The sequence below is a fragment of the Amblyomma maculatum genome, chromosome 6 (genome assembly GCF_055883805.1).
Source record: "Amblyomma maculatum isolate TAMU_Amacu chromosome 6, ASM5588380v1, whole genome shotgun sequence".
NCBI classification, from domain to species: Eukaryota; Metazoa; Arthropoda; class Arachnida; order Ixodida; family Ixodidae; genus Amblyomma; species Amblyomma maculatum.
The window spans coordinates 83,214,342-83,240,656 of NC_139349.1; the positions used below are offsets into that span (position 1 = coordinate 83,214,342).

At 44.7% G+C, this 26,315-nt stretch overlaps 1 long non-coding RNA gene across 1 annotated transcript in view; it reads left to right on the top strand.

Annotated features, from left to right (window-relative positions):
- The window catches only part of LOC146186123 (uncharacterized), a 128,340-nt gene extending 105,017 nt beyond the window's left edge, over positions 1 to 23,323 (top strand). Inside the window, exon 3 of the long non-coding RNA XR_014707840.1 lies at positions 22,939 to 23,323. This is a non-coding gene — a long non-coding RNA (uncharacterized LOC146186123). The remainder of the gene's footprint in view (positions 1 to 22,938) is intronic.
- Positions 23,324 to 26,315: the final 2,992 nt, after the last annotated feature.

A 26,315-nucleotide genomic window follows, 5' to 3' on the forward strand; every position in this document is an offset into this window, starting at 1 on the left:
CGACTCAGCGCGCGCGCCATCTTGAGTGCGCACCATCACGGTGTGCGAATGATCGCGTGCATGTGTGACCTTCGGGGCGTTCACGTCACTCGTTTGACAAGTAAAATCGATTAACAGGCTTCGTACCCACGTTCTTTGTGGAACCCAGCTACATTTCCGCCCGCACTGACCACCCACTTAAGGTGCGCGAGTACAATTGCCGTATAAACGTATTCAAATATAGTTTTTTCCCACGAAAAGTGCATTACTGGAACTGTCTCCGTTCGCGAGTCACTACCGCTCCTCCTACATCGTTTCTGACCCATTTGCAAAGCCACCTGTCAATATAAGTGCAATAATTCTTGTTCAAGTGTATTATGTTGCTTTTTGGGGAATTTTTCCAAAGTTGATTATTCCTAAAGGTTTATTCTTTAAGCAGTGCTGCATTTTAAAATATATCTTTTTTTTTGTGCGTGTGTGTGTGTGTTTAGGGTATGCTTGCCTTTCTACAATGGTTTTTATTTTTTGTTTGTTTGTTTTTGCTTCCATAGTGCATGGGTTTTCTGTATTTTCTGTGTAGACCGCATCATTTGCCTAATTTATTGTGTGTTAGATGTTCGTTCTCATTTATGATGTTTCCCCCCTACAATAATGCCCCAATGAGGGCGCTGTAGGTATTCTGTATAAATAGAAATCAATACAAAACCCTTTCATTTACCTGAACTTCGGGCGGACGTCAACCCCGCCTTCAGGGGCAAGGCAGCGGGCAATGTGTCCAATCATTCATCTCCTAGGCTAAGCGTTTTCGTCTGGGGTAAGTGACTGCGGTATTTATTCACCATTGTTCACCTTACAGCAGTTTTCCCCGAGAAACCCTGAAGTGGCGCCCGTCCTACGTTTAGGTAGAATAGAGCACGCGCCGTTTATTTATTTTTTATTTTTTTGCGAAGAATGGGAGCGTGTGGTATGGGAACGAGTCGCATTGGCTTTTTTGGTCTATATTTATTTTTGTTCTACTGTTCTTACTTATTGGCTCTATTGTTTTTGTTTTGTTATTTTGCGGCTCCTGGCCCGCGACAACGGTGTAAGGACGAAATTTGGCTCCTTGGCTCGCATTTTGCTGTCCTATGACGTTGATGTGTCACGCGTGCCGCCGAAAAAGTTGCGAAAGTTCTAAAAAAGAGTCTGCCAAAATAAAATTCCCTGGCGTAATCTACAGCATATACCAGGCGAAAACTGTGATCACGCATATGCGAGTGAATTCGGAAACTTTGTGCAGATACTGAAACAGCACCGGAAGGATATTAAAAGAAGACAACAAAGCAAGAAACACACAAAACTGGCAAGCAGTTCTGTTCGTACGCGACGAATCGTAGATGCTTCTCCGCAGAGCAACCAAGCCGAGCGGTCCGAAAAACAAGAGCGCTTTCCAGGCGCTCGCGGGAGCCGCGGCAGAGCAAGCAGCGGAGGAGAGGGTAAAAGCGCCGGGCCCGCGGCCGGATAGACGCCGACGGAGGCTGAGGAGAGGGCAGCGCCAGACGCAGCGGCCGCTGCTGCGGGGTCAGCCGGGTTTATTTGCCTCCAAGGTTATGGAGGCGCGAAGCGCGCGCGCTCGCGCGACCGACCGACCGACGAGCTGCCACGTGCGCGCGCAAATGTGTGCCGGCTGCCGGTTGGGAGCTGAGCGCTGCCGTCTCGAAATAGGCATAGTTATTTCTTTCGGAAGAGAAAGAGTGAGAGGAAGCACGGAACTAGGGTTGCGCTAATGCTGAAGAACACACAATATATTTGTTGCATTACAGAATTACAGGTCGCACATTTAACCGGTGCTGAACCGTCGTACACTAGTGCTTTTAGGACGTGGATGAAAACGGCGGAGTTGGAAACAGCTCCTGTGATCTCGGAGAAGATCACAGTTTTGCTGCAGTAAACATCGCACATGACAGGACTAGTCACGGACTTCATGGTGGTGATGGGGACAATTAGGATGGTATGGTTATCATTGTTGTCATAAACATGACGTGGAGAGCTGCAGACACTGATTGTCCTTTAAAGAAAGCCACATGGATGATGATGCCAATGGTTATAGTGACATCACGCGCTAGAAGTAGCACCTGGGTACCTTCAGCGTCAATTTCCTGCTGCTCGATACCGCAATAAGTTTCCTTCACCTCTCAACAATTTTCTTCAACACTTTACATATGCTATCACGCGGAGTTGCGCCCGTTTTCAAAACAAAACGCAAAAAATAAAGTATTCGGCACTATTTTTACACTGTTTAATAAATTTAATATTTCATTGTTTGTAGACTTCTCTTCTTGCAGTTTAAACCACTTGGTCGTCCAGGCTGCTCGTCCCAAGTGAATTTCCGCTGTATTTTTCGATGCAACTTGCTCAAAAGGGGATATCCACTCGTGAGTTTGGTAATTTTTTTCTTCAGGCATACGTGCACTTCTTATACAATTTTCTACCTCTTTCTCTCGCTCTTTTAATTACGCAGCGAAAGCGCGCGGTTTAATTTGGTTAATATCAGCAGTCGAAATATAAGCCACACCGGCGCGCAAGAAACAACGAGGGCTGAAAACTTTTGGTGCGCAGCACGTCATAATGGGTACTTGTTTTGTCTCTCTGCTGCCACCCTCCCTTTTTTGTTGCATGACGGGTATGGTGCCATGTCTTCTATAGCCGGCCCTTGAAGTCGTCATGCAATTCGACTACGCCGTGTCCTTATTCACGGCACGCTGGTAGCACTGCTCGGGCATGTAATGAGTGATGACTATAAGCACGTAATAAGTGTTCAGTTCGAAATAGGCACTAAAATATTTAACTGCACTTGCTGGGCAATGTAGCCACATTCCAGAAATATTAACATAGAATACGACCAGCAGGTGTGGTGTCAGTGTACGCTAAAATCATTTTTGCTAATATTTTTCATATTATTAAAGCACACGCAAGTACATTTGTGCTTTTGCCACATTTCTTTTTTCATGTGCCCCCCCCCCCTCCCTCTCTTAAACCGCTCGTTTTCCTTTCTGTTTGTGACTGCACACTTTTATATACATTTTCTCTTTTAATGAGGATAATTCCAAAATTTTAAGAATCAGGAATCTCACTTTCAAACAAAATACTTGGGGGGGAAGGAAGGCGGTTTCTGGTGTATTCTGCAGTGTTGCTCTAAACATCCAACCTGTTTGTTAACAGTGGACCTCTAAGGGGACGCAAACATCATAGCGGGCAGGAAAATATTTTAGGTAATACGATCAACCTGTAAGGGTACAGCCCTGCTGCTAAGTAAGGTGCGTCTACCTTATTTAACAAAACGTATGGCTGCGGTGTAACCGTTTCTTCTGTACGCAAGTGGCGTCAGCATAAGCATAAGCCTAGCTGCCTGTGCTGGCACAACGCTTCAAGGGCGCGATTTCCGGCTTTTGCGCCTTCGTATATTCCCAGCCTTTTTTCTTTTTCTTTTTTTTTGTTTGCACATGATATGACGTCACTTTAGGAAAGAACGCTGCGCTAATATAGAAACAATACGCCAAGAGGCGAGGCAATCGAGGGATCGAGGCACCATAGCGCATGGTCGCCCCTCAAGCCTTTAAGGGCCTGGTAGCGCCATCTGTCGCAGGGCGGGTGCAATACAATGCTTGTCGAGGTTGCCGTCGCCACTTTACCGGCCGTGGCTACAGCTGCCTCGATCAGGCACTAGTATTCTTATTTTATACAGTGCGCAAGTTCTACTTTTTCTGACCTTATTAGATTATATATGTTCATGCTCACATATATTTACATATATAGTAAGTGATTTTTCCAATTGGCTCAAAAGCAGTTCGAAAAGCTATAGAATAAAAGTTGCGTACGCACATTTGCATGACGCCTAGTGAGCAATGGCGCACTAGGAAATATTTAAAAAAAAAAGAAAAGTGGCCTAAACGTGCTGCGCCTGCGTTAACCCGTGCACTGCAGGAATGCACACGTGTTATTCAAAGTTCTGATACCAATGCGTACGCAAGGAACAACACGAAGAGGGCTGTCATTAAAGAAACCTTTTCTCACCTTACTTATTACGCCACTTGTAAGCACTCATTTGGCAGCACTATAGTAAGAAAGCTTTGTATACCACTTAAAACCCTTCCCCGTTGCCGGCGTTTCGGCGCAAGCATTTGTTTTTGTTACACTTATGCCATCATGTTACGTGCTCCAGGTGAGAGGTCTGACGAATGCAAACATGATGACGCTATAGCGTTGGCAGATGCATACTTATAGACATCCTATGCGAGCCAGCTAAACACTCAAAAGCAGTCACAAAACCAAGGAAACAAACGCGCCCACTGCAAGCACGTGTGGACAAGAACGCGCCTGCTGGAGGCTATAGGAGCGATTGCTCGAAAACTACACAGAACGAATTATATGCAGAATCCCTGTTTTCCCCTATTATAACACATCAGTGGAACTGTTTGCCTCCATTTATCGTTGAATGCTCCAATGAAAATATGTTTGCTGAGCTGTTATTGCAACATATGTAATTTTTTCTCTGCCCTGCTAGACAGCGCTGCTGCCTGCAGTATAAATAAATAAATAAATAAATAAATAAATAAATAAATAAATAAATAAATAAATAAATAAATAAATAAATAAATAAATAAATAAATAAATAAATAAATAAATAAATAAATAAATAAATAAATAAATAAATAAATAAATAAATAAATAAATAAATAAATAAATAAATAAATAAATAAATAAATAAATAAATAAATACACCCTGCCCGTTACAAAATTACGAAAAGCAACTCGCGAAGATGCTTTGAATTTATAAATGGGCAAAATTTATGTCTGGTATGGTTTCTATTTTATAAATGTTTGTTTAGAAGTTAAACGCGATTTGTTATCGAATACTTCTAATTCTTAGCGCACATAAATTGCGTATGCGTAACTTTAGTACCTTTATTCACCCCAAGTATATGTGCTTCGGTGGCTTATAGGCAGCGTGCCCGCCTCTCAATAGGAAAGGCTCGATTCCTGCCCCACGCAAAATTAGCCCCTTTTATTTCCAACGCAATTATTTTTATTCGGTTACAGTAACCTCCCCGAGAAACTTGGCACCAATCCTAATATTTTGGCCTGTTCCTGAATTTATTTGTCCCAGCTGCACCCACTTTCTCGCAATGTAGACGAACAGAAGGAGAAAGGAAGATGAGAGATGAAAATCTAGTCGTTAAATGCATCCCTGCATTAAAAGCTTTCTTTTCTTAGAAACAAGCTGGTCTTGGATTTGACCATGTTGCTACAACTAAACAAAGATCGAAGTCTTACTTCGGTAAACTGATTTCAACTTGCGAATTGATGCTGAAGTCATTTGGTCAATCTCAATTTCTAAATAAGTTGTTTGGTTCAAACAATGAGTTACCACTGGTGGTGGTAGTAGTAGCGATATAGTTGCTTTTTTTGCTTAAATAAAGAACATGGAGAATTAAACCCAGTGCCCTGTAGCGGCGACTCGCTTTTTTTGTTCCAATGGGAGCAACCCGATATTCAGTACGTTGTCACTCTGTGATAATTTTCGTGTAGCAACGCGCTGATTTATTAATATTTCTTTATGCTTTCTCCTTCTCCCCGGCCTACAAATCGAAGCCAAACTTTTATCTGAAAAGGATAAGATTAAAGTATCGATTAGTGACGCTGAACGATGTCTTCCCGGAAGGGAACCCGAAGCGCTAGATGATATCCTACTTCAAAATTGCCGCCCGCGCCGACGAGTGACAGAACCGCGCTCGGCAACGAAAGATGGCGCGAGCGTACCACGCGTTTTAAAACTCCTCAAACTGCTTAAACTACGCGGTTTTGAGACGGGCACGCTCTCACTCAAATCGAAGGCAGTCACGATGCTCCCAATCGTTTCGTCGCATCTTCACTGCTCACACATTGGAGAGTCTGTCATTGTGATGACATGAGAATAGGCGTATGCAAACGCCATTCTCTGCCACAGGCGGCACTACAGCGTAGCATCACAGTGAGGTAGGCCGAATGGTATTTGTAGTTCAAGTAAGGGGTCAAAGTGGTGCGAACACGTGTCCAGTTTCCGGGGGTATAGACCATGACTGTACAGTCACTAGTCCAGTTTCGGGCGAACAGTCGAAGGTGTCTTGCTGCGCCGGCTCTTGTCAGTGGTATGGACAATGTTGGTTCGATTATGAGCCGATCGAGCATCATCGATCCTCAGCTAAGCCGTTGCCAACAAGGCTGCTATGCATAGGCGTGCATATCAGTGTTGCATGAACAGTGTCAATTAGGGCTAGCGTTGATAGGTTCGATTTTTTAATGGAAGTGCGGGCCCATGCCGAGCACGGGCTTGGAGCCATGGCCCCGGGCTGTGTTCGAGCTTCAAACGTTGGGCCAGGACCGGGCTCGGGCTGGGCACGGCCGGAAAATCAGGCCCATGCAGTGTTCTGACGTGCATTCTCAAGGAGGCTAGGGCAATATACGTCGAAAGCGAGTGGTCATTGGCGAGCGCAATACTTCAAAATGTTGATGCGCTCCGAAGGAGACCCAGTCATATCGAAGGGCCTGAACCTGGATTGTATGAGGGGCACGCAAATTAGTCTTGCACGTGTTTGAAAGTACGGGTGATATCAGATTTCCCTATTTGGGGTATCAGCCTACTAGATTTCTTTTCATGAGGAACAACACCGTATAGAGCCAAGAGTGGGTATAATGTTTGAAGACCTCTTCTCTCATGGTGTGGCAGCGCGCAGCATATCTGATTCTATCTGACCCTGCTGAAGACGAACGCCTACACCTTGGCAGAGCAGCGTCGAGTTCCTCCCGAGAAAAAAATGACATCCATCGCTGATTTTCGTGATGCACGAGGAACACGCTGGGAACCCCAGGTAGTCGTTGCACCCGCAATTTTCTTGCAGAAGTCTGTTGATACCTCAATCTGCTTACGACTTTGATAGGGCAGCCAACGCATAGAACGGCTGTCTTTGCTGTGGAAGCATACGAAGGCACCGCACACAGTACGTCACATGAGGGACATATATGCTTGGGATCCAAGTGCTGACAGAAGGAATTTTTGTGCTGGTCTGCCAGCATACCCAATCTTCACTTGATTTTTTTTTTTCTGCATTCGTATAGCCTCTCTCAGATCATTTGAGCACTGGTTCTGTATCCCCTTTCTGCCCGCCGCCGAAGTGCACGTAGCCGTTAGTTCGGCATTAAAGTCGTTGCGTAATCTAGATGACGTGGTGTGATTTCTGGCAACATAATTCATTGCTTTAGTTACGTATGCTCCAACCTGCCAGTGAGGGCTTCTTTGCACGCCTCCTCCATATGCTTTTGAAATACCGTCCAGTCGCGATGTGCATGAGTATAGCTGAGGCGAAGGCACAAAGTCCGTTTATTTTGAGGTAAGTAGGAATGTGGTCTCTCCCATGGGTATCCACATCACAAAACCAGCGAACACAACGGCGCGAAGGCCGTGCAACTAATGTCAGGCTCAGACAACTATAGAACAGCCGCGCAGGAATGTCGAACTGCCGTCATTCATTACATAGCGAACATTGTCGGAACCAAATAAGGCCAAATTCCTTCCTTTGTCGTTGATATAGTAGCTCCCCCATACTAAGTGGTGGACGTTTAAACCGCAACTAATGATCCAAGGAGTACGGGTTTCCTCCATGATGGCCTTTGGCAGTCTACTTGAGAGGAGGGAGAAAAATATGCTGGAATTGACGTATTGCCGTAAGTTGCCGCAGTGCGAATCCTAACGTTCTTCTACCGCTGTGAAACACGCGTACTGGTTGTCATTGTCAGGCGGAACCATATAGGCAGCAAACGTATACACGTCGTGTCAGTGCAGATGTATACCAAGACATGGCTACGCTCCCCGCTTGCATGAAGCGAAGAAAGATTCGCACCCGAAAATTCTGACTACTTGGGATAAGTTAGGCTTGCAGACGAACAAAATCAGGAAATTATAACTTCCCTCTCAAGTTTGCGACAGTATACGTCTTCATATATAGTTAAGACGTATTGCCGCAAACTTGAGATTCACAAATTCAGACCTCTTGCGTTCGAAGATAGCGGTGCCTATGACTTCCTCACAAAACATGAGAAGTTGGAATATGTTTTAAATATCCTTTAGCGCAGGGCCCATGATCCAGCATCATTAAGACGCTTCGAGCATGGTGAGGATTGCAGGCCTGTATAGAGAGGTCGAATGGCGTTGACCCGCCCGGAGCAGTCGATGTGGTCAACGATGGGAGCTTATGCTGATATGTCTCAAAAGAACGGAATGGTGGAAGCAGTGGCCAGGAATCTGAACCTGATGCCATTTGGCCGTCCTTGCCGTAGGGCGCGGACGGGTCACCATGGGCCGAGGTGGAACAGGAGGAGGGGGGTAGAGGAAGCTCAATTGCAGCAGCGCGTCGGCGCGGCTGTCGTTGGCAGCGCCCTTTCTGGAATTCCTCTTCCGTCTGGCATGTCTGGCAGCGCTTTTGCGCTTCATTTCTGCGAATAGTCGCATCAGATTCCCGGTGTGTACAATGGCCTCGGACCATTTGATTCAGGACAGCACGCTCGCCTTTAGCCGCGCGAAATCCCTAGATACGGCGATCATGGGGAACGTTGCAGTTTAAACACCTTAAAACTTGTTCTTCGTGCGGTACATGACTCAGCGTCATGAGGTCAGACACAATGGGAGTACACACTATAGCGTCACCACTGGCTCCGTTAACGTGGCCCAGTTTTATATTTGTGACATTTTATGGGCTTCGGTATAAATGGCTATACAGCGTGACGAAAATGGTCTACCTTCACATGAGAAGGAAGGCTGTGGGTAGTTGAAGACGATCCACAGCGTGATTTGCCAAGATGTGGAATCCGGAGAATTAAGGTGGTTTCATTTGCTGGCTTTTCGAGTATGTGCAAATCATGACAGCCTCGTCGACGTCGTAGATGACGCCAGAAGTTTCTCCTTGCCGAGCGCGATAACTGTGTGGACTGACATGCATGCCTTCGAGTTCAGCGATGGCCCGCAGTGATCCGAGCGCAGGCGAATGATGGACGTCAACTGCAAAGACGATTTTGCACGAGTTCACCCGAACGTCTTTAATTTCGATAGGCGCGAGGGCCTCAAGTTATACAGAGACCAGATCGATGCACAGGCAGAATGAGAATTGTGTGCCTCAGTGCTTGGCCATTTGTCTTCACCGTGAACTGGCTTGATGAAGTAAAGATATGGTAGCTTCGCTATTGGGGTCACTCGGAAGGCTACAATTAATGCTTCCTCGAAGAACTCGAAAAGGGAGCCGTCAGTTCGGTCGGATGCACAGGAGGATCCAGATCCATCGCCGTGTGAGGGGAGATGGCGTCGCACATTACATATATATGTAAAAACACTGAAAAAACGCTAAAAACGGATATAAAGCATTACAGAAGGATGCACTTGTCGTCTTCCCCGCGAAACATATATATTTTTAATTAAACATATTAGGAGTCATAATAGGGTTATTATACAGACCACCGAACTCAGGGCTATCAACAATCCTGCTAAAAAAAAATGGAAGAAATCTTAGACGATTTTTCAAATACAGAGAAACGGGTAATAATAGCTGGCGAATTCAATATTAGCATAAACAACCAAGTGAGTAGTGAATACCAAAACTGCTGTTGTCCTACGATTTCAAAAATCACATCGATCATCCGACAAGAATAACACCCACGTCTTCTTCCATAATCGACCATTTTCTCTCCGATTTCGAAGAGGATCTAGTTAGATCTAGAAGACAGAGAGCCCGAAGAGATGTGGACTGATGTTCGTGATATAATACAAGAAGTTGCTACTAAGGTAGTTCCAAAGCCAAATAAATGCAAGAAAGCAAACTGGTTATCTGAAGAGGCTTTGCAAATAGCTGAGGAAAGGAGGATGGCAAAAGTTATGGGGGAAAGAGAAAGATACAAGGTTCTCAATGCGGATTTTCAGAAAATAGCAAGGAGAGATAAGAATGCCTTCCTGAACATACAGTGCCAAGCAGTTGAGGACAACAGCCAATTAAGGAACACAAGAGCTCTGTATAAGACAATCAAAGATATCAAAGGAAGCTTCTGTGCTAAGCTGGGCATGATAAAGGACAAACGAGGCAAAGACCTCACTGAAGCCTCAGAGATAAAGAAGAGGTGGCAGGAATACACAGAAGAACTGTGCAAGAAGGACCCGAATGTGCAAACCCAACATAAGACTGTTGCGATTACTGATCTCGAGCCGGGCATCCTGAAGAGTGAAGTTGAATGGGCCTTAGCCAGCCTTGCTAAGAACAAAGCTGGCGGAATTGATGGCATTCCAGCTGAGTTGCTTCAAAACCTCAACCATGACGCTGTTAACATTCTGCATACATTATGTCAGAAGATTTGGACAACCCTGCAGTGGCCACATGATTGGAGAAGGTCAGTTTACATCCCCATTCCAAAGAAAGGCAGTGCCAAAGATTGTTCCAACTACCGCACGATCGCGCTTATTTCGCATGCTAGCAAGGTGATGTTGAAAATCCTCCAAGGTAGGCTGCAGCAGTATGTGGATCAGGAGCTTCCGGACGTGCAAGCTGGGTTTCGCAAGGCCAGAGGAACTAGGGACCAAATCGCCAACCTTCGCTGGATCATGGAAAAAGCAAGAGAGTTCCAGAAACCCATCTACTTCTGCTTTATTGATTATGCAAAAGCGTTTGACTGCGTAGATCACAGCAGATTGTGGCAAGCTCTCCAAGAGATGGGAGTTCCAATTCACATCATCTGTCTCCTCAGGAACCTGTATGAAGGGCAAGAGGCCACAGTCAGAACTGGGCATGGTCTTAATGATTGGTTTCCGATCGAGAAAGGAGTGAGGCAAGGCTGCATATTGTCGCCCTGCCTATTTAACCTATATGCAGAGTGCATCATGAGGAAGGCCGGTCTGGACGAGTCTTCAGCTGGAGTGAAGATTGCTGGAAAACGTATCAACAACCTTAGATATGCGGATGATACCACTTTAATGACAGAAAGTGGAACTCAAGAGACTTCTGATGCGCGTGCAAGAAGAGAGTGAGACGTTTGGGCTTAAACTGAACATTAAAAAGACAAAGATCATGGCGTCTCGCCCTATCAAGTCCTGGAGCATCAACGGACAAGAAGTGGAAGCTGTGACAAATTTTCTGTTCTTGGGCTCCAAGATTACCTCGGAAGGAGACTGCAGCCATGAAATTGGGATACGCCTGCTTTTGGGAAAGAGAGCAATGGCTAGCCTTGACCGCCTAGTAAAGAGCAGAGACATTAGTCTGCCAACCAAGATCCGTATAACTCGTGCTATGGTCTTTCCGGTTGTGATGTATGGATGCGAGAGTTGGACTGTGAAAAAGGCTGACCGCCGAAGAATTGACGCGTTTGAATTGTGGTGCTGGCGAAGACTCTTGAGAGTTCCTTGGACTGCCAGAAGATCAAATCAGTCGATATTGTCAACCATAAACCCTGACTGCTAATTGGAGGGTCAAATTCTAAAGTTAAAGCTCAGCTACTTTGGTCATACGATGAGAAGAGAGGAGTCGCGAGAAAGATTTGATGTTGGGAAAGGTTGAGGGTCGCCGGAGAAGGGGTAGGCAGCGAACGCGATGGTTAGATGGCATCCTCGAGGCACTGCAGATGAAGTTATGTGATGTTAGGAAGATAGTGAGAGACCGGAAAGCGTGGCGTGACATGGTCCATAGGGTCACGAAGAGTCGGACACGACTGAGAACGACTGAACTGAACTGATAGCTGATCATTTTCCCTTAATCATATCTGCAGACCTTGGTGCTCGGAGCTTCGCTAACAAACGCCAGAAAGCGACTCGTATAGGATCACGAAAAAAATAGAACATTGCTTCGAGAAAATAACTTTTCAGAAGCTAATGACGATGATGTAAATGTAACATATGAAAAGTTTTTTTCGCTGCTGAATTCAAGCTGTGTTAGCATTAACTCAATACTCGGAGGTCGAGGTACTTGACCATCCCGATCTGTCCCTGGATGACTGATTCAATACTGCATGTTATTAAATATAAGAACAGGTGAAGCATAATAGAAATAACGGCTACTGCAAAGAGAAATTCAGAATTACCCGAAACATATCCCTCTCACTGATGCGCAAGCGCAAAAAGCAGTACTCCCACACACTAATCTCAAAAGCACAAGGTAATTCTAAAAAGATATAAAGCGTCGCCCCAAAACGCTGTTCTATACTATAGGTGAACAATGATCTCTAATACCTGGCTGAAACGTTTAACGACTCTTTCTTCAAATAGGCAACCATTTTTTGTCCACTCCTAACGCCTCAAGCGACACTGCTCTGCTAAATGCGGTAGATAACACTTTTGTATTCAAAGAAATTACCGCCCAAGAATTAGGTGACATCACTCGCCAGATGAAAGCTAATACGGTTATGGGTTATGTTATGAAATATCAGTCGATGTACTAGGAGAACATTGACGTTTTGTGCAATGTTTTAGAAAAGATATTCAGTCAATCATTCATAACACGGGTTTAACCGAACGGCACAAAACTGCAAGGGTAACACCAGTATACAAAGGAGATGATCCGAGCATCGCAACAAATTACAGGACAATTACGATATTATTATGCATAAATGCGCTTGTTCAAACGTTAATAGCTAAGAGAATGACAGATTTCATGGAAAAATATAACATATTTATGCCTAGCCAACATGCATGGTTTCCGTGAGCATTATTCTACCGCTCAGTACTTTCAGCGGCAGAAATTGTTAACAGTGCGTTAAACAATAATCACGTTGTCATAGGTGTATTTTTAGATTTATATGTAAAAAAGCTTCTGGCTCGGTATATCGAAATATTCTTTCATTCAAATTAGAACGTTGTAGTTTCCGTGAGATAGTCATTATTCTGTTCAAAAGTTACCTAATAAATCGTGCTCAATATGTAGAAATTAATGGTTATCAGCCTTTAGTAGGAAAAGTTACACGACTACCCCAGTTTCCTACAGAGCACATCGCCAGTTTCATACGTCGATGACACAGTTCTTATTAAAACGCACAAGTCCTTAAAATAAGCAGAGGTAATCGTAAATAACGAACTGAAAGACTACAATGCAGTGTTTTAGAATAAACAAGGTTTTTACTTAATATATATATAAAAAACTGAATTTATGATTTTCGTCTCTAGCAGAAGACAGAGTTCTAAAACGTGAGCATTAAAGATCGGAAGAATACCCCTTGAGAAGCTATAAAACTGCAATATACTTAGAAGTTACCTTAGATAAATCTATCAATTGGGCTACTCACATACAAACACTACGTAAAAATTAACCCTTGCACGCGCCACTTTTTTTAAAGTTAGAAAGCATTTCAGTGTTTAAATACTTCGTGTAGTCTATTTCAGTATATGCTTTATTGTCATCTCACTGCATCTAGTCATGGAGCTTCATCTCCTCACCGTACCTCGCGCCGCTCAATACTCTCCATGAAAGAGCCTTACGAATAATAGCATCACTACCTTGGCACTCATCATCAGAACACTCTTCAGAGACCAACATCATGTGCTTTGATATAATTCGCGATCACAAAACAGCCGTTTTGGTGAACTCTATATATTATAAACGCAAATATACCGCACAAATCTTCCAGTCTGAAAATCAAGTCACACAAAACACGCTGATAACAGTAGCCTCAATATACCTAAAACCCACGATGCATACGGACGTCGAATCATGTCATTTGTCAGCACTAAATTTTGAAATTCATCCCCTTCGGCATTAAGTCCTCTCGATCATTACATCTACTTAAAAAAAAAAAAAAAAGCGATCAGAGCAGTTTACCGCCCCCAACTATTGAAATGTTCATATGTATAGTTGCAACCATAATCAACTGCCTAGATATATAGCATTTTTTGTAATGGATCCTATCCACTGCATGGCTAAAGATCCAGATGCCTCAGTCAACATGAACTTTGCATATTTTTTTTTTTCTGTGCAGTAGACGTGATGATACGCAGTGTTCAGATTGTAAAGAAACGCGAAGACTGAAACATATTTGTATTTTGTGTTATATTTACGACCTGAAAACTGCATTAGCATTTAGTGCGCATCATTGAGTAAAGTTCAGTTTAATGTCTTGTATTTACAACACATATAACGTTATTAATTTTGAGTTTGGCGCATTATAGCTTCAGCTGCTCACACGGCATCTAATCCAGGAGCGCGAATATAACTCCTTTTTGTTCATATTTTTACACAACTTTCTAGTGAAACATATATGTAATGCTTCTGCAACTTAAAGAACAGTTTTCTAACATTATTGAAAGTGTTAGGTGCTACCATGCCAGCTAAGCAATCCTGCTCTTTTAATAAATGTCAAGATGCAATTCTTAGGCTAAAAGCCCATGGTGCACTCAGCCCTCAGCGCATACAGCGGCAAATTGCATGCGTGTTCTGTCTTGTATATGCATAGGAACCTGTTTTGTACGTCGTACATCTAATTTGTGATTAGCTATACTCGCTAGCTGCTCTCAAACTATGTCGTAAGCGCGTGATTACTCACGAAGAGACACATTTTTCGCTCATATTATTAAAAGCAAAAGCTTTTACTACTCCCATCCGTAGATTCTTCGCCTTGCGCACAATGTTGACCCAAGGAGAAACCATGCGTGACAGCTATGACTTCCTCAGTGAGCCGCCGTGGCCGGAACCTCACCTATGCTTAGTCACGTGACAGCCATGACGTCACTAAACAGCTACGCCGGAGCAGTGCTCTAGCTCTGTCTTGATAGCCTCCGCTGCCTCTGAGCCAGTGCCAACACAGCAGATGTCACGGATGATCCAGGCGACACGCGGTACTGTCTGCGTCTCAGAGGTTGCGAAGACGAGAGGCTGAATCCGATCATCCGTGCAGTGGACGTAGCTCGCCGAGAGGATGCCGCACACGGACGAAAAAAGGCGAGTCCAGCGAAACGTGCCGCCGCTTTCACTTTGGTTACTTAGGTTTAGATAGGTTATATATTTGCCTATTTTTTTCTGACGGCACCAAGCCTTTGTGCAGCGGCTCTGCTGAAATCAAAATAAAGATTTAATGACAGCGGGACAACGAGTGAGCGAACAAAAACGTGCTACTTACCTGAGCGTGATCAGAGGTGCACGCTGTATATGGAGGTGTTTAAACAGTCAACACATCAAAGATACTGATATATGCTCATCTGCGCTGGGCTTTCATGTACACAAAAAGCTGTGACCAAAACAAGAAGGCTCAGCAGCCTGCTTCTCCACGATACACACGAGCATGCAAAGAAACAAACTTTCAAATGTGCGCAAGCAATAACAAAAAGGTTGGGGGAGAGGAACGGGGTGGAAAAACAAAAGGCTTACAGTGCACTATCTTCCCAAACATCTATAATTGCATATCGAGGGCGAGGTACATTATTCCATACATTGCTAATTATTCTGGAATGTTTATATGCTGCAAGTAATAAAATTAATCAAAAGACTATAAAATAATGTGTAGGTCTTAAAAAAATAAAAAAGGAAAACTGTCTCAACCATAACCTCGTTTTGAACGTCTTGAAATGCACTTAGACACAAACTCAGCGCAGGCTTGACAGCACACTCGAAAGCATTTTATGTAAACTTGTGTTTTTGATAGGCCATTAATGAGTAGGGTACAACGCTGCAAAGCACGGCGTTTTACTATAGCGCCACCTAAATTTTAAACGTGCCATCATATCGGTTTAATATTTAGCGATCATGGTCCAGCACACTTCCACTGAGATTTTCTGCAGGGCTGATTAGTTTGGTCTTTTCCATAGAAAATTGTTAAACAAGACTGTGTGAACGACAAAGGGGACCAACTTGTAAAATTGAGAAAAACACCTTGCGCAAAAAGAAGAAGAAAAAAAAAAAAGAAATGACAACAACAATAAATTAAAAGACACAAGAGAGAGACGAGAAGACAATGGATAGGCGCCTGGTCGTTCTGATTCAGTCGGGCTTCCAGTGCAACTTAGCCAATCTCGCATCCGTTCCGGAACGATCGAAATCACTTTTGTTGTGGTTTAAAAAGACAGACATTTCTTCCAGAGCAGGAAGCACAACAAGGCAGGCTGACAAAAATGTCTTCAAACAGCAGGCGGCACGCAACAACATCAATGCAGCGGTGAGAAAGCGTAGAACACAGTACATTATGTGGCGCGATCAACACTCAAATACCACTGAACACCAACGCAAGCAAAAAGGAAGACAACAAATAAGCGATTCACACACGGGCACAAACACAGACAAATAAGGGGAAAATACGTTGTCCACAGACAGAAATACAACGTCCAGTAAGCCAACAAACAATCATTACGCAGTCGCTTTCGTTTCACCAACAGAGTACGCCAGTCACCGCACAATGTCGAAGCGACGAACGTCATTTCGACAATGCCGACAATCGCTTCTACGCCGTCTTCATATTACACACGCGTCAACAGAGACATGCAACACGTGCCGGGAGGGGGTCTCTTCTGCCGAGCTAAGACTTGGCGCTGAACTCACTTGGACAAAAAAAGTCCTTCCTCTGCGGCAACAGCGTAGGCGCAATGGGCGCGGCAGTAATCCGATCACAGGGCACGTTCAGATGAAAAGAGGCTGCCAGAAGCGATGGTCGAATAGCTTCGACTGTGTGTACTCAGACCAGCCGTGGACGCGCAAACGCACAGAAGTCAACGTTTCTCCAGAAAGCCGCCGACGCCCAGGGGCAGAGAGAACGAAGACAGGGAGGAAGAGTACGGAGGGATAGCTATGAGGAAGCTCCGAGTCAGCGCCGCAAAAGGAAAGAAGAATAGAAGATTTGAAGAAAGAAGAGAGAGGGAGAGGGAGAGAAGGCCCACGCGGGGAAAACGAGTGGAGACAGCCGATAGGGGAAAGCCACCACGGACCGTTTCCCACTTTTTGGCTTTCGAGTTGGCTGTAGGAAGGGGACCGAAGCTTTCAAGCAAAAAGAAAAAAAAAAAAAAAAGGATTGGTGAGAACGAAAAGAAGTGTCTGAGAGTGACAGAAAGGGACAAGCCGCGTGCGCGAGAGGGAACGAAGAAAAAAACGACCATGAAAATGGAAAGAGGATGCGGAGGGAAAAGACAGGCGGAGTAAGCAAGTAAACAGGCATCAAGAGAGTCGGCTAAAAAAAAAAAAAGAAATGTAGGAAACACGAAGCACCAATGGGAGACCGAGCAAGGCGGAGTTGCCTCCACACTCCCGCCTCGTAACCCAGTAGCCCAAATAGGGGAGCGTGGCCACGAAGGAGAGAAGGAAAGGCAGGAGGAGGACGCAGTTAGCTGTGCGTTCTCGCGAACGGCCAAGCTGATTTCTACGTTTTTGTTTAGCACCACGCTTGCTTTCCCTTCAGAATGCCTATCCTCCCCACACCTTGCTTCCGCGGCGTGGTTAACTTATCTCCGTTTACGACTGTCCCGTCGTGGGCAGTCACTAGCGTCCATTTGCTCGGTGCGTTTCGGTGCTATGCGAAGCTGGGCGGACCAGGCTGTGGACACTGGACTGTATCGGAAGTGGCATGTGTGAGATGAGTGCTCGGAAGAGGACAGGAAAAGAAAGATACAGTTCTTTGCTACGGTCTTGGAACGATGACGAAGGACTTGCCAAGTACCGTCAGACGACTAAACTTCTCCGAGTGGAAGCACGGAAGTAGGACCGTATTAGGGAATTCTTTTTCTTTGCCGATATACAAGTGTGTAAGTATGTGGTTATTTTATATATATCTAAAAGGAAGGAAATATATTTGCCAGCCCCTGTATCTGCTATCTGATATCCGAAGCACCGGGCCGTGGAAATAAAGGGATAGTGAGGAAGCGGCAGATGAAATCAAAGAGGTGAGCGACAGGGAGAAAGGACAGGGTAGGAGATGTACAACTTCAGAGTGCTGTGTTCACCGCTGATGTAGGCTTGTGTTTTTGGAAGGGAATAAGAAATAATGACGGCAGGAATGTGGCGCAAACGTCAAAACGTTGTGATTAGCATAAAACTCGTGACTTTCGATTGCTGCAAGGCATATATAATCATATAGCATGACTTCAAACCAACAAACGAACATTTTGATCCTTCCACGTAGAGGCTGCTCCTGTTGAATACTGCTGCGCACGCTATGACAGCACTGATTCACAAAGTGTCGGAGCGGATCATCTGCTAGCTAGCGTTTCGACTCAAGGATTTGTCTTTGTTTTCGCTCAAATAAAGACAAGCCATTTTGTCGAAACGTTCGTATATGGTACTATATGAAGTGGCTGGCTGATTGAGGCTTGCCTCCTGCTTCTTGTTCATTTAGTACTGTGAATACATTCTACTCTTTCATCTGGGAATAATTCATGCGAGTAATTTGCTTGGAAGCAAGAGGCTAATTATTAAATAAGGCTTCATGATAAGACGTGCTTGACAGATTGAAATGGTCCACTTGAAATAGTCCACACAATTGCTATAGAACACGTCAGCGGCGATGGATGTGATTTCTTTCTTGCCACAAGATATGTGTCGTCATCAACACCTTCAGCTGATGCAACGCTTAGTTGTCTCAGCATTTAATTACATTCGCTCCGCTTTGACGCTTTGAACAAATCCTATGTTGATGATGACAGCTAGCTCAAAGACGCCTACTGTATCAATATCTCGGTGGTTGAAAAAGTGCCGGATGAGCAGGTTCAGACAACGCGTGCTGTGCAACGATTGAAAAGTTTTGACACCGAATAAGCGTATTTTATACCAAACAGTGTTTGATAAGGTGCTAGTGCAGGTGATGCACCAGATTTTGATGTCCCGTCCATTCTTGGTGTGTTCAAATTAAAAGCCCACCCTCAAAAATTCTGTAAACGGAAAGTAATTTTGGGTTCAGTCGCAATGTTTCAGGAAAAAAAAAAAGAAAAAAGAAAAGGCTTCACCAAAACCACGTTAATGCCTGTTCATGCTTGCGACTCGCCGAGGTCACACGATCGGAAATTTGGTCAAAAAGCGACTGTCGCAAATGATCGCATTGGTCGAAAAGCGATATTCGCAGGTCGTTCCGACTACTGCTCGTTTTCTAGCTTTGTGACTGCTGGTCGCAAACCGTTAAACCAAACAGCGGTTCAGCTGACGTGAACGTAAGTTAGCTTTACTCCATGTGGTGGACAGTCAAGGTAGACAAGATGGGAAAAGCGACCCGCAGGTCTCATTTGCAAGTGTGAATATCGGTCTTGCTGCGCGGCTCTCTGGTCGCATGCGACAGCCGGTCGCACGCCCTTCGCGAGTCGCAAGTGTGAATGGACATTTAAACCTCGTTGTGTGGCATCCACTGAGCGACGAGTCATCCAGCAGCACGTCGCCATGTATGCTTGTCCATGGCATCATTTCCCTTTCGTGCAGTTCTTGGCCATCCACATTCGTTCTCGATCGTGCATGCGAAGAAAAAAAAAAAAAACGCAGGAGAATTCGCTTTTGCGTCTATACTATAAGTTAAACGTCATTACCCATCTCCGTGTCCATCCGTTACTTCTCGATGACGCTCTATATCGCCCAAAGGGCTACAGTATTTTTCTACCTTACACCTTCAGTATGCGGTCTTTGCCAACTCTCCGCACTTTTCAGCGCCTCATTGATCGCGTGTTGGGTCACATATAAGTATAAGCCATGGCGCGTGGTCTATACCTCGACGACGTGATTGTCTACGCCTCTCACTTCGAGGAGCATCAGACACAGCTGAAAGGCTGAAACGCGTCCTATAGAAGCCCTAGGCAGTTACCAAGCAGTGCATGAAAAAAAAAAAAAAAAGAAAGAAAACCTCTTATTCGGTTTTGCCGAGGATTTTTATATATGCGTCATGTCGTGGACCGCGGCCCGACGTTCGTGCCGATAGTATACTTGCAAGCGGGCCAGTTGGCTAGACGACTCCGAAGACCTCTGGAGTTGCATAGTTATACATAAACACAACACACACACAAGAGATTAAAGCAAGACGTTCACACCGATGATGCGCTCGCTAACAACTGGCTGTTAATTATTTGTGATAGGTTGTAAAATGGAAGACGATCAACAGGACTCGAGGGGTACCCATTGTGTATCAAGGTTCACCGAAACAAAGGTGCTGGCTGGCGCAAAAGACAGTTTTAAAAGACAGATTATCGAAACATTCAAGATGATTTCGGGGGAAGAAGGGGAACACGCGTGTGTGTTCCGTCGGTGGCGCTCAACAGGAAGAAGGGGATACTGCTACGTTTGGACAATATGACAAGAAGATAGACGCAATTTGTCATTATTTTCGTTTTAATTTCGTTTTATTTTCGCATTTTTTTCTGAATCTTTTGTTTTCTTCTTCTTACCGAGCTGAGGGGCCTGATAGGGTTGGAACGTGTGTTGCGTAATCCTTCCAGTCTATATTGATACAAACTATAGAAGTCTACGCCAACTAGCAACCACTTCATCGTCTACGTCAACTAGCCACTGATTGTCTCCGCTTCGTCGTCGACTATAGTTTGTATCAATATACTCCGCTGCTGCGAAAAACAAAAAACAAAGTGAAAATAAACGACGAAAGAAGGAGCCTAACATTTCAAGGAAACAAATAAGCACGCTATAAGGTTGTTTCCTTTTTATTTATTTATTTTACGGGTATCTGTGTGCCAACGGAAGCACTGGGTGGAGAAAGGCGAGCAAGAGTATATCGTACACACATATGTGAAGTTCGCACGGGCTGAAAGCACTTAATCGATATAGCGCTAAAGCGAGTCGTAATACGAATATAGATTTGGCAGCTCGCGATGAGAGACGTTTAACTCGAACGTGCATATTTAGCCGCCTCGTCACTTCGCTCTTGACAGTCGTGTATCGGAGAACAAGATAAGTTACTTAGAGACGTTACATTCTACATAGCTCTTTATTTATACCTACACGGCGACGACTAATCTTGGAAGCATGGATGCATACTGATGTCGATAGCTGCCAAAGCGGACAGATCTGCCAAGACAATAGAGATGTTCGCATTAGGCATCGCTCTCGATTACTCGCTTCAACTAATTATACTGATGAGTACACATTATTGGTAAGGCTTCTTTCTTGACTCCTCTTTAAGGAAATATATGCACCACTACCACCTGTGGGGCTGGACAAAAAGAAGTGATTGTGGCACGGCTGGGTAGATTCACGGATTTTTTTTCTTTAATTCTTTAATGGTGCTAAAACTGGTGAACTGGTCCTTTCACTTACTAAGTTTAAATTCCTGCGCTTCTAACCTCACGCCCACTAATTTTCAGCCAACAGTCTTCCAATAGCTCTGTGCCAACTCCCAACGCATATTGAATATTATATTGGCATATCCCTTCTATAGAAGACGGGTCTGCGAGCCGCGGTCTCGCTCGTCGAGTGGCAACCCCATTCTGTCAAAAAAACACAGGTTTATTCCGAATAAATAGAACTTTGAGATCAGTGACTAAATTGCATTGAGAGAATGCGAAAGCATTAGCGCTGGCGCGAAGTTGGTGGCTCATAGTCGACGCTTTTCTACATTTACTTAACCACACGGCATGACTCAGCACTTTTTGTCTCATTACTCACATGACTCGAACGTTCATGTCACATGACAAATGACTCATGGCTCGTTGATGATACAGCACTTGTTTACAAAATGACTTAAGCATTCATCCCGTCATTTATTGATGATAACAGTTGGTGATGATGACGTAACAGGGGACTAACTTGCGGCTACACATTTTGCGGACACTTCCGTCGCCAACATAGCCTACTGATGCTTTCACATTAAAAAGCGCTTGGCAAAGCACATCATATCACGATGCTGCGCAGCAAAACGTGCTGTCGAGACTCGCGACAACGCAATGGCAATATTAAAACATAAAGAGGATCAGGGTTTTAACGCGGAAAAAAAAAAAAAAAAAAAAAAAAAAAAAGCACCGCGGCGCAAACAGCGCGATGCGACACCGCCTAAGAGTTCTGAGCGGTACAAGGAGCATTGCGTCTTGCGTGGCAGCAACTCACGCAAAACTGTCTAACTCATCTTTTTCGCTTGACTTGGTGCAAAAGGCCTGCTTCAAAGAAAATTACTGTTCATGCATCGACATCCGAGTGGATACCATCGCATTCGAGTACAAGCTCTTCCCTTGTTTCCAATGTTTTGCCTCACACATTGCACATGTTTCATTTTCCTGGCTAAATTTATTTTTGTATCTGCGTGTTCTAAGGCACCCTGATAAAGCCTCTTGAGTTATCAAAAAAAGGTTCCTTCCTGACCTGCTTTTCTAATTTCAATATAATTCTACACTCTGCCTCTTTCCTATATAATTTACCCAGTTTTTACGTACTGTGTTTTTATCTACCGTTTAAGACTTTCTATTTCTCCGTTTTGTATCTTGCATACTTACCGGCTTGTTTCCTAGTTATTTTCCCCCATTCAGAGCCAAAATTATTTAAGTATCTGCCCACCTGTATTGTCCAGTTTCCGAAGGCGATCCTTAAGTAATATTTTACTTCGAGCTTCCTGTGCTTTGAAAGATTCCCAGCCCATATCTTCCTGTACTGCCTTATTTTTTTGTGGTTTTGCAGTGGGCCCTTAGCGTTAATCGTCCAATAGCTCTCTGACTCATTACTAATTCCGACTGTCTTTGTGCATTTAGGCTCACAACCGCATTCCCGAAAGTAAGCCCTGGCATCATCATTCCTTTCCAAATATTCCTCAAAACCTGATATTTGTTGTACCCCATGTTATGATCTTGGCTCCAACCGAGGTTCGCGCGGTTCTCGCAGCGGTTGACGACATAAGCCAAGCGGGTTCCGTGCCGGTGCTCGGCGAGAGTGTGACGCCCCTTTACAAGTCCCGGTGCTGCGCCGCATGGCAGCGGAGCATGAAAGGAAGCCACGTCCTCGGACAACTCTGTACACGCTTCACGCCTGTTGTCCTGTCCAGGTTCCGTGGTGCCTCTACACGACGGCGACGCACCCTCCTGGCCCCCTCGCGCCGCGGAAGATTCGGAGCTGGATACCAGCGCGCTCGCTATTGGCCCTCTTGGACCACCACCAACTGCTGCCTCCAGATTGGAAAATTCAAGTGGCAACGATTTCCTGACCTATATAAGAAGGCGCGCTACCGCTCGGAGAGAGACCGCCGAGAGCGTCCATCGAGTGTAGTGCTGCTCGCCTGGAGGGGACACGGTGGAATCTCCCTGGCCGTCGCTGCGCGAAGACAGTCGCATGGAGACGGTAGCTTTCGGTCACCGTGCCGATGTTGTTCTGTGTTTTACCACGTCTGTAAATAATGTATAAAGTCACCATTTGTTCGCCTCATCTCGTGGACTCGGAGCCTTGATACCCGAATCGCGAAACCCACAATGCTCAATGGTTCATTATCCCGGTATATTTTCGCCCTTCTGACCCAAGAGACGGTTCGTGCTTTTCCATGTATGCCAGTCCTTCGTTTACTCATACTCCAAGATATCTGCTTTCTGCCACAGAGTATTTCATGGCCGTGTATTCTAATCCCTTGATCGGTTGAACAGTTGGAACATCAGACCCGACTTAACTGAGCTACAACTGAATGAAGCCTATAAAGAGCTTATCATCATCATCATCATCGAGTGGTGGAAAACCAATGCACGCGACGCTCTCGCGTAATTAATCAGGGCCCAAACACACAGTCGAAAAATTATACGAGGAAAGCATTAACAAGTTATTTCGTTTCATTTTCGCTTTGCGCCCGATCCCGGATTACTGGGTAGGGATGCAAACTTAGCGTTAGCTACATAAAGACATACTGCGCCGTGTGACTATAGCTGAATATTTACTGAAGGACGTCTGAAAATGCAATTGCACTCTTAAGATAGGTGTAAACGTCTACAATGCCTCACATTTATTTATTTAATATATATCTCAAAGCTGGCATGACCATGCCATGAAAATGGGAGCTTTTCGTGCTATAGAAGGAAGCTGCCCCAACCAAGGTGGTATACTAACGCTCACTGCAACCACGAAGATGACCACGAAGCATACTCAGAATGAACCAAGTCAAAATGAGAATATCAAGAGGTGTATGAACAGAATGTTCCTCTTCCGCCACGAGTTAGGAAAACCTTCATGCTGTGCAAATGCTTCGGCAAAGGAAGTGCATAGATATTGAACACGCAAGAAATGCTTTCTGGCAAAGCTTCCCCTGTCCTTTCTTGCTATCGCTCCTCTCTGCACTTCCACTTCCCCTCGCTATCGATCCTCTCCCTATCCCTTTTCTTTCCCGCTGGTCGCAGCTCGGGTGCTTCAGATTTTAGATAGCAGTTGCCGCTACCAGCAGCACTCTTTTCCTTCCTTTTGTTTGATTATTCAATAAATATATCCGCTACCACAACCAAATAGTTTACTTGACTTTTCTTTTTTCTTTTTTGACCACCCGACGTGTCATACATTGAAGGGTGTCATGGCCTGGTGACGAAACCTGGCCCTGATCGGTTTATGGTTTGTGTGACGTCAAGATAACGAATGACATAATCGAGTCGAATATAACTTTTGACATGAGAGACACGATTAGTAATTAAACGAACAGCAAAGCGTATGCACGCACACGAGTTTCAGCTAAGGGAAGCGTAGATGGGAGCCAATGACGATATATAACATCATACCCTTAAAGGCACAGCTTAAGTGTCACCTAAATTGTTTTGTATTATGACACAAGCAACTCAAACAACAAAAAAAGTGCTTTTGACTAGCCTGTATAAAACTTGTTAAAGTCGCTATATCATCTCCTTCAGTGTGAGGTATTCTTGCATGTGTTCCTGATGGCTTTGTTTCTTATGGAACTATGTGAGAGTATCGCAGATTGTGGGGATGCGATTGGGCTGCAACTTTGTGATGCGTCAGGTAAATGTACCGGCATGGATGCCAATATTATGGCATGCATGACACATTCAGTTAATAACAATTGTTATTGAACCAATTGGTCACTTCGGAGAGACTGCCTACCCGGTGGATGTGCACACCCAATTGACAATGTATACGACCAAAGAATTAAGAAGACTTCAGTCAACTACACTGCATTCGTATACGAGTTCCGTTCTAGCGCGGATGCGTCAGATCGACATCATTTCTTCTATTCTGTTCACTCGGTCTGTACAGGGATGTAGAACATTATTTAATGTGTTGTCAAGCTTACAATGCGGATAAATGTATACAGTTTGCTTGCCTCAAGAGGGCAGCTGCGCAACATGGTCCACCTCAAGTTATTGATAGCCCCCTTGGATACCAGACATATAGGGAGGTTTCCCGTCTTGTAGTGTTTCTACGAAACATTTATCTGCAGATAAATGTGGATCCCATTGGCTCCAGATGTTCATTGTGTACATGACGATGTAATTCTGCCAAGACATATAAGTCTATGCATCAGTTCCGGATGTTAATTAACCCCTAAGTATCGCTACGGCGTAGAAGTTGTTGAAATACAATCGCGAGGCTAATCAAACCAGTAGCTTATAATCTCAAAATTGTGGCACTATATATAATAGTTCCTGTGCACGTGCTGCCGCCGCGATTTTCCGGCGAAGGTGAAGAAACAAGCGACAGAGAGGCAGGGAATTTGTGACATATTCCATAGTCGCTCTCACGCCGAGGTCAAAGCCCCTCAAGTCGAGCACGGGTCCCTACAAAAAAAGAAAAAAAAAAAGAAAGAAAACTGTTACACGTCCCTCCGCAACGTATAAGCGAGCACAATGGCGAAAACCGGGAAGAAAAGGACGTCGCTTGCCCTCTTTCCTAGATGAACAGAGAAGAGACACACATACACATAACGGTGGGTTCCTTTTCAAAAATGCTTCCCTCCTGTCCCGGTTATGGACGTGGTATAACAAAGTAGGTCGCGACGGCAAACTTCGTGCTTCTTTTGTCGCGCATTTTCTATGCAGAGCTCGCCGTTATGTCCGACCCGCAGAGGTTCCTTGACGTGATGCGTGCGCACAATACACACAGTTCCTTGTTGCTCTCGAAATGCTGCCCTTCTTCAGCCGCCATTGTCGTGCCCGCCCCAAAGGCAGGTGTGGTTACGTATAGTGTTATGGCGAGTACACACACTATATGCACGCGCGCCATCCACTTCCGCCTCCGTGTAGCGCGCACGGAAGCGCTGTGTGTAACGGTGCGACTTCCCTGCTGGCGCCACATTTGTTACGGATCGACCCCTCCCCTTTCTATGAGAGGTCAATGGATAATACTGTAGTTCCGTGGCTTACCTGATACAGGCTACATGCATAATGATGTTGGACTTTATGATGAATTAAAAGCAAAACAAAATACGATGATCAAAATGCG